The sequence below is a fragment of the Pinus tabuliformis genome, chromosome 7 (assembly GCF_031772625.1).
Source record: "Pinus tabuliformis cultivar Carrire ecotype Pingquan chromosome 7, CPIR1, whole genome shotgun sequence".
NCBI lineage: Eukaryota > Viridiplantae > Streptophyta > Pinopsida > Pinales > Pinaceae > Pinus > Pinus tabuliformis.
The window spans coordinates 476,807,420-476,816,624 of NC_142293.1; the positions used below are offsets into that span (position 1 = coordinate 476,807,420).

Here is a 9,205-nt window from a genome sequence, read left to right on the forward strand (position 1 = left end):
GCATTCATTGAAAAATTGTTGGAAAAGATGGAGGACTTAGAGGCTTTCTAGACTAAGAAGATGGACTTGGTCGAGAGATATCAAGAGGCCAATTCGAAGATGAGAGAAGAGCTCGAGGAACTCCAGACTCAACACGAGTACACTGATCTTTTGTGTATACAACTTGAAGTAAGGGTCAAGAAGGTTGAAGAGGCAAGAGACCGAGGTCTTGCAGAGATTGTGGATTTGCAAAAATCTCTTGACGAAGCCAAAGATGAGATCGTGGTGTTGAAGAAGGCCGTGAGGCATAACTCAGGTGGAGGAGTGCCTCATGTGAAAGTCAAGGAACTGAAATCTTACGATGGTACAAGGAGTGCAAAGACTCTTGGCAACTTTCTATGGGACACGGAGCAATACTTGGAACGATTGGGTCTATCTAATGATGAGACGAAGGTGAAAGTTGGCACTCAGTTCTTGACAAAGGATGCTAAGATGTGGTGGTGAAGGAGGATGGATCAGATTGCCAATGGCAGTGCTGATGACATTACTTTGTGGGATGACATGAAGAAAGATTTGCAGACCCATTTCAGTCCTCAAGATGAAATGTGGGAAGCAAGGATGAAAATTAAGTTCATAAAGCAGACCGAGAACCTTCAGACATATTAGCGGGAATTTGCAAGTGCAGTTCTGGAACTTCCTGACATGGTGGAGAGGGACAAGGTGTTCAATTTCATTATTGGGTTGAAGCCTTGGGCACGCAATGAAGTGAAGAGGCAGAGGATTGGAACACTTGAGGAAGCTTTTGCTGCTGTGGACAGGTTGGTGGAGCATTATGATGAGACTTCTGATGATAGGAAGAAGAAGTCTGATAAGATGAAAGATAAGAAGAAGGATGATGCTTCGAAATCGGATGATAATTTGAAGACGAAGAAAGCCTTGAAGTGTTGGATATGTGCTGGACCACATATGGTGAAGAATTTCCCTTCTAGACCGAAAATGGTTGCAATTTCACAGTCTAATACGAAGAATGAAGAAGCTTTTGTGGGGATGATGCAGATACTTGGTGCTGCTGCTGCTACAGAGGTGATCTCTTGGAGGGATCCTGAGAGGAACAGGTTGGAGTATGTTCGGATGAAGGTTGGGGGTGCTGGTATACTCACTATGGTGGATAGTGGGGCTACTCACAACTTCATGGGTGAAGATACTGCGAGAAGAATTGGGCTGAAATTTGTACTGGTGAAGGCACAAATGAAGACAGTCAATTCTCCTCCTTATAGTGTTCTTGGTGTAGTTGAAAAGGTGGACACAACACTAGGTGAATGGACAGGGAAGGTCGACTTCACTATAGTGTGGATTGATGACTACGAAGCTGTCCTGGGAATGGAAATCTTGAAACAATTCGATGTTATGATTGTTCCACATTTGAAGAGGCTGTACATTTACGATGGAAGGGAAGATGTACCCATTGGTGTACCAACCATTGGAGTGACAAGGCATGATTGTAAGTTGGTAGTAATGAAAATGGAGGATGAGAAGCGAATGGAAGATATGAGTAAGCGGTTGTCTACGGTTGAGACAAAGCTTACCGAACAGTCATTGGTCATCAGGACACTTTCAGATAGTATCTTGGATTTTTCAAGAAGGCTAGAAGTGGTTGAGGATGATGATGATGATGAGGCATATGTGAGGCCAAATGTCCAGGAGGAGGATCGGGTCACTTATCTACAGAGGATGGAGATAGAAAATCCTGACTGATGGATTGAGATGATTAGTGAGGGTGAGCCTTCAGGCTCTACTCCCTCCACATCTTCTTAGATGACAAAGAAGATGGGGCTCATTGTTAGCTGCTCATGGCAGTGAGTCCTTAAAGCAGGTTGAGCAGGTATGACAGATGGTGCAGCGATGGTTTGGCATCAAGAATCATGACATGTTGCAGATGGGATGGAGTTTCCATGGACCTGAGCATGGGTGAGATTCTTGGTGAGTCCGGGATGTGGCAGAATCCAAGATAGACTGGTGAAGGCATAAGGATGGACATTCTTATGATTTGAGCGTGACAGTTGGACTGATCACTCGACTAGTTCGAGTCATGGGGGCTAGCAGTGTACCAAAGAGATGTTGGCATCAGGCAGATGAGGAGGACAGTTCACAGGATGAGGACGACACATGATGGAGATGGAAGTTCTACAAATGTTGCAGGGATGTTTGCAGTATGTGGAGGAGTTGACATCATGGACCGAGGATGAGACAGATATTGATGATCTTGGTGGATGGCTACTAGGATGGTATGTTGTCGAGGACAACAATGACTTCAGGTGGAGGAGGATGTAAGGACCTTCAGTCCTTAAGTGCTCCTGCCCGAAGTGTGACCGCGACCAACAGAGAGCGCGTGTGGTTGGATACTTCAAGTGCGACTCATAGAGGAGCAAGCCTTGACTTAGCACGCGAAGACATCATGTTATAATGAAGTGCAGAAGGAGGGCGAGCTGTTTATATGCGTGGGAGCGTGGAGGAGCACCCACGGGCCGACCAACTAACGAAGGCAAGCCGACTTAACTTGAGGGCATTGGGCAAGTCGGTTGGGCAGCCAAGACTTCGCCCTACGATTGGTATAAACAAGTGATGCGTGGATGGCATTTGACACACATTTGCTCATCGCTCAACCATCAAAGCATATTCGCTCATGTGAGAAAGGCGCAGATCTAAGTGCATGGAAGCTAAGGAGAAAGGCACAGATTTGGGTGATGTTCCCATTCTTGGGCAAGGCCGCACAGAGGTAGCATTTCTCGGTTTTGGGTGAAGGGCGTGGGCATGGTCGCCCACCGGTTGGAGAAAGGAGTGCACAGGTGTGTGGTGCCCGGTTTGTGCGACGACTTGGCACGGGTTCTTGGGTGTCTCGGGTGAGCGCCCGCCCGTCGTGCAAGTGTGCACGGTATGACTTTTGGTGAAGTGTTGAGATTGTGAACAGAGGTGCGACTCGTGCAGAGGCGCCTGTGTGTGGCGACTTGGAGGCGCGCCCAAGTTGGGCAAACAACACGATCGTGCGATGAGGTGAACGAAGGGTTAGTGAGTCGTGCGGTGACCGTGCAGAGGCACCGACGAGCTGGGAAACCTAGTTTGTCGAAGATTGTAAATTTGGCTAAGTATGAAACTTGGTGTTTCTGAGTATACTTGTAAAGCTTTGTAATATTGAAAGACTGTATAATATATTATTCGGGCAGACTCATTGTTCAAGGAGTTTCCCCTCCCTATATATTGTGCAATTGTGTTCTTCATGTATAATTGCTGATGAAAATGAATGTGTATGGGTGTTCATTGGTATAAAGGAAACATTAATAATACTTGGTTGCGAAACACAAACTAAGTAGGAGTGAGTGGTTAGGCGTAGTCCACGAACATAAGTATTGGTGAAAAGAAAGTGCTCGGTGGTGCCACACCTCACTAAGAGCAGTTGAAAGACTACCGCCGGCTTAGGGGTGTGATAGGTGCCTGTCACGCCCCCAAGCCGGCGGTAGTATTTCAACCGCTCTTAGCGAGGTGCGGCACCACCGAACACTTTCTTTTCACCAACACTTATGTTCATGGACTACGCCTAACCACTCACTCCTACTTAGTTTTTGTTTCGCAATCAAGTATTATTAATGGTTCCTTTATACCAATGAACACCCATATACATTCATTAACATCAGCAATTATAAATGAAGAACACAATTGCACAGTATAAAGGGAGGGGCAACTCCCTGAACAATGAGTCTGCCCGAATAATATATTATACAATCTTTAATGTTACAAGCTTTACAAGTATACATGGGAAACATCAAGTTTCATACTTAGCCAAATTTACAATCTTCGGCAAACTCGGTTGCCTAGCTCGTCGGCGCCTCCGCACAGTCGCCGCACGACTCACCAACCCTTCGTTCACCTCGTCGCACGATCATGTTGTTTGCCCAACTTGGGCGCGCCTCCAAGTCGCCACACACGGGCGCCTCCACCCGAGACCCAACTTTTTCCACAAACTCAACACTTCACCAAGTCACCGTGCACACATGCACGATGGGCAAGCGCTCACCCAAGTCACCCAAGAACCCGTACCAAGTCGTCGCACAAACCGGGCGCCAGACACCCGTGCACGCCTTTCTCCAACTGGCGCGCGACCTTGCCCGCACCCTTCACCCAAAACCAAGATGTGCGTTTACCTCCGTGCGGCCTTGCCCAAGAATGGGCGCATCACCAAAACTGCACCTTTTCTCTTGTGTGTCCACCCCTTAAATCTGCGCACCTATTCACATGAGCGAAGTCGTTGTGTTTTGAGCGATGTCCAAATGATTGTCAAATGAGTTCCACGCTTCACTTGTTTATACGATTGGCAGGGCGAGTTGGCTCACCCAGCCGACTCATCCTCCACACCTTACGCACCCCTACTCCATCACAACTACACCGTCGGCTTTGTGTCCAAGTATGCGTCAGCCTCCATATGTTTTAACTCATGCTCCCATGCATATATATCAGCTCGCCCTCGTCTTATGCACATAACACTCCATCGCATGAGTCTGAGCTCGCACATCAACCTTCCAACCGCGTGCGCTCTCCATCCGGTCGCAGTCTCACATTGGCGGAACTGCAGGTCCTTACATCCTCCTCCACCTGAAGTCGTTGGCATCCTCGATGACATACCATCCTCGTAGCCATCCACCAAGATCAACATCAATGTTTGTCTCATCCTTGGTCCATGATTTCAACTCCTCCACATACTGCAAACATCCCTGCAACATATGTAGAACTTCCATCTCCATCATGTGTCATCCTCATCCTGTGAACTGTCATCCTTCCTACCTGATGTCAACATCTCTCTGGTACACTGCTAGCCCCCATGACTTGAACTAGTCGAGTGATCAGTCCAACTGTCACGCTCAAATCATAAGAATGTCCCTCCTTATGCCTTCACCAGTCTATCTCGGATTCTACCACTTCTTGGACTCACCAAGAATCTCTCCCATGCTCAGGTCCATGGAAACTCCATCCCATCTACAAAATGTCATGATGCTTGATGCCAAGCCATCCCTGCACCATCTGTCATACCTGCTCAACCTATTTTAAGGATTCACTGCCATGAGCAGCTAACAATGAGCCCCATCTTCTTGTCATCTAAGAAGATGTGGAGGGAGTAGAGCGTGAAGGCTCACCCTCACTAATCATCTCAATCCATTTGTCAGGATCTTCTATCTCCATCCTCTATAGATAAGTGACCCGATCCCCCTCTCGGACATTCGGCCTCACATATGCCTCATCATCATCATCATCATCCTCGACCACTTCTAGCATTCTTGACATATCCAAGATACTATCTGAAAGTGTCCTGATGACCAATGGTTGCTCGGTAAGCTTTGTCTCAACCATAGACAACCGCTTACTCATATCTTCCATCCACTTTTCATCCTCCATTTTCATCATTGCCAGCTTACAATCAGGTCTTGTCACTCCAATGGTTGGTACACCAATGGGTACATCTTCCCTTCCATCGTAAATGTACAACTTCTTCAAATGTCGAACAATCATAGCATCAAATTGTTTCATAAATTCCATTCCCAACACAGCTTCATAGTCATCAATCCGCACTATAGTGAAGTTGACCTTCCCTGTCCACTCACCTAGTGTTGTGTCCACTTTTTCAGCTACACCAAGAACATTGTCATGAGGAGAATTGATTGTCTTCATCTGTGCCTTCACCGGTACAAATTTCAGCCCAATTCTTCTCACAGTATCTTCAGCCATGAAGTTGTGAGAGGCCCCACTATCCACCATAGTGAGTACATCATCACCTCCAACCTTCATCCGAACATACTCCAACTTGTTCCTCTCAGGATCCCTCCGAGAGACCACCTCTGTAGCAGCAATAGCACCAAGTATCTGCATCATCCCCACATAAGCTTCTTCATTCTTCGCATTAGATTGTGCAATCGCAGCCACTTTCGGTCTAGAAGGGCAATTCTTCACCGTATGTGGTCCAACACATATCCAACACTTCAAGCCTTTCTTTGTCTTCGAATTATCATCCGATTTTGAAGCATCATCCTTCTTCTTATCTTTCGGCTTATCAGACTTCTTCTTCCTATCATCAGAAGTCTCATCATAATGCTCCACCAACCTGTCCACAGCAGCAAAAGCTTCCTCAAGTGTTCTAATCCTCTGCCTCTTCACTTCATTGCGTGCCCAAGGCTTCAAACCAATAATGAAATTGAACACCTTGTCCCTCTTCGCCATGTCAGGAAGTTCCAGAACCGCACTTGCAAACTCCCGCTGATATGTCTGAAGGTTCCCGGTCTGCTTTATGAACTTAATTTTCATCCTTGCTTCCCATGTTTCATCCTGAGGACTGAAATGGGTCTGCAAAGCTTTCTTCATCTCATCCCATGAAGTAATGTCACCAGCACTGCCATTGGTAATCTGATCCATCCTCCTTCGCCACCACATCATAGCATCCTTTGTCAAGAACTGAGTAGCTACCTTAACCTTCGTCTCATCATTAGATAGACCCAAGAATTCCAAGTATTGCTCCATGTCCCATAGAAAGTTGCCAAGAGTCTTTGCACTCCTTGTACCATCGTAAGATTTTGGTTCCTTGACCTTCACATGAGGCACTCCTCCACCTGAGTTATGCCTCACAGCCTTCTTCAACACCACGATCTCATCTCTGGCTTCGTCAAGAGATTTTCGCTAGCCCGCGATCTCTTCTGCCCACCATGCAGCGGTCAATTTCGGGTAGTACGACTATGCGAGATTCATGCCCAATCACCCCAGCACCACCCGGAAACTTATTCCAGAGAAAGGATTCCCACAATACTTGGACTTCCTTCATGACAAGGAAGCCTATTTCCTAAAAACTGTGTACAATCCAAAGACCTGTGCCACTACCATGGCTGTCCTGGAGCTTCTGTCGAAGCATTCTACCGGCGAGGTATACCTAGGTCAGGGCTCCGCCTCCGATTGGACAGATGACTCTCGCGTTGAAACAACATTCCAACGCTTTCGCTCCAAGCTACTTGAGATAGAGCAGAATATCAAGATTAGGAACATAGATCAAAGGTTGAAAAACCGGCGTGGTCCCGCAGAGGTTCCCTACACGCTGTTATACCCGGGCACTTCTGATACCGACGAGACAGGTGCTGGGCTTACATTTTGAGGAATTCCCAATAGTGTCTCTATATAGTATATAGTGACTTCACTCCGTCTCTATATGGTGCCTTTACTGTTTTCTTTATGTTTTCCTTAGCTGTTTTCTTTATGTTTGAGTGAATTATGTTTTATTTTTGAGCGAAATTATGTTCGTGAATAAGCGCACTGAATATGAATATTTATTCACGAAATATTATTCATGGAAGGCTAATTAATATTTTAAGATTTTTTTAGTAGTAGTAGGATATTAGGTTGAAGATTTGTCTCAAAAGTAGTTATGTCATTTCTTTCTATATACTAAAATTGATTAATTAAAAAAATTGTCATATGAATATGAGTTATGGTTTATTTGGTATGTGGGATTAGTAAGCCATGATATTGGTCCATTATATTAAAACAAAGCATCTTTACATGTTAACAAATTCTATGACAAAAAATGGGTGAATCTTCATAACTAAAAATCTTGTTACATGTTTTTTAAAATGTATATATGCTTAAATCGTATATCAAATCTTTTTATAATTAATAGTACTACTAATAATTTAAAATAAAAATATAATTAATCAATTTTGATGATTTTTTTAAATCTTGACATTATATGTATCATTTGGTAAGTGTGTTGATACATATTTGTGTTTAGCAACAATTTAATTTATTTATATGATTGTGTGCTAGTTAAATAAAATCTTTACAACTCTTTGAATGACATAGTGTGTCATTTTATGTAGTTAAAATATTATATTATAAAATATATTTTACAATATAGTACATACATAAGAATATTACCTATCAAATATATAAGTAGTATATATCCATTTTATTGTGATCTAGCAAGCAAAAGAGATCAAATCTTTGGATGTGCAAACCTCTTTTACATCAGAAAACATGAAAAAATGTTTGCACCTCAAGATTTTTTATCCCTCTAGTCACTTTCTAGATTCATAGTTAATATGCATCTATACTATAAACACATACAATATGTAATTTTCCATTGTTTAAATTGTATTTTTGAAGCATAAATGGATTTAATGCCCTGAAAATCCCTTTGACATAGTTGAAACTTGCATTTTCAACAAATGTTTGTTGGATTTAAAAAATATGGCTGGAAAAGAATACCCAAAAAATGGTCAAAATGTAGAATAATGAAACTACTTGAAATGTTTTGACCATAGGAATTTATTTCTTCCATTGATTTATATAATATATACAAGCATGTATTTTAACCATGTAGTTGACATTGAAATATTTTATTTATAAACTACAATATTCACATTAAAATGTATTTTTAATTCATATATTTTTACATACACATCAAAACTACTTAACCTTCTATATTGAAATATTTTATTTATAGTTTACAATGATTATTTATTTAACTAATTTTTTTCAAGTGATATATATCAACTTTATACTAAGAATGAAGTAAATAACACATTACCCTTTTCTTAGAAATTAATTGATTTTTAACTTGGAAATTTAAATATTTTATTATGGTCAACATGCATACATATAACTATATAACTTTCTTTCTAGCTACACATATATGAACTTGATCTAAAAATATATTAGTTAACATGGATATTTAAATAGTCTATCTAAGACTAATATTTAAATATGTTTTAAAAATATAAGATTATATATAATTACTTTTTAATGCTCTTATCCACCCCCCTCGAGTCTTCAAGGTTAAATGAGAGGTGTTACTTTTAACTAACCCAACCTGTATGGTCTCCTTATGAAGATGGGGTTATAAAGATCCTCCTTTGTCCAAGTTAGTGAAATTAACTTAATGTAACACCATCGTGTTCAAATCATCAAGATATTTTCGATGATATAAATATTATCTCAATCCAATGCTCGGATCAAAATTTATGCCATTTAAAGTTCAAATATTTAATCCCTGCCACATAGGTAAGGATCTGCCATGTGACACTCACCTCAAATCTGCATGGTACCCACGTTACACCTCCACCTCATTGAGGTGGTTCCACAACACTCTTGATACCATTGTGGTCATGGATGAGTCAACATAGCACCTTCCACATCACCTAGC

General features: G+C 42.4%; 1 pseudogene; it reads left to right on the forward strand.

The window, feature by feature from the left end:
- The first annotated feature begins 6,760 nt into the window (after window positions 1–6,760).
- Window positions 6,761–7,159, forward strand: LOC149248036 (linoleate 9S-lipoxygenase 2 pseudogene; annotated as a pseudogene).
- The last annotated feature ends 2,046 nt before the right edge of the window (window positions 7,160–9,205 follow it).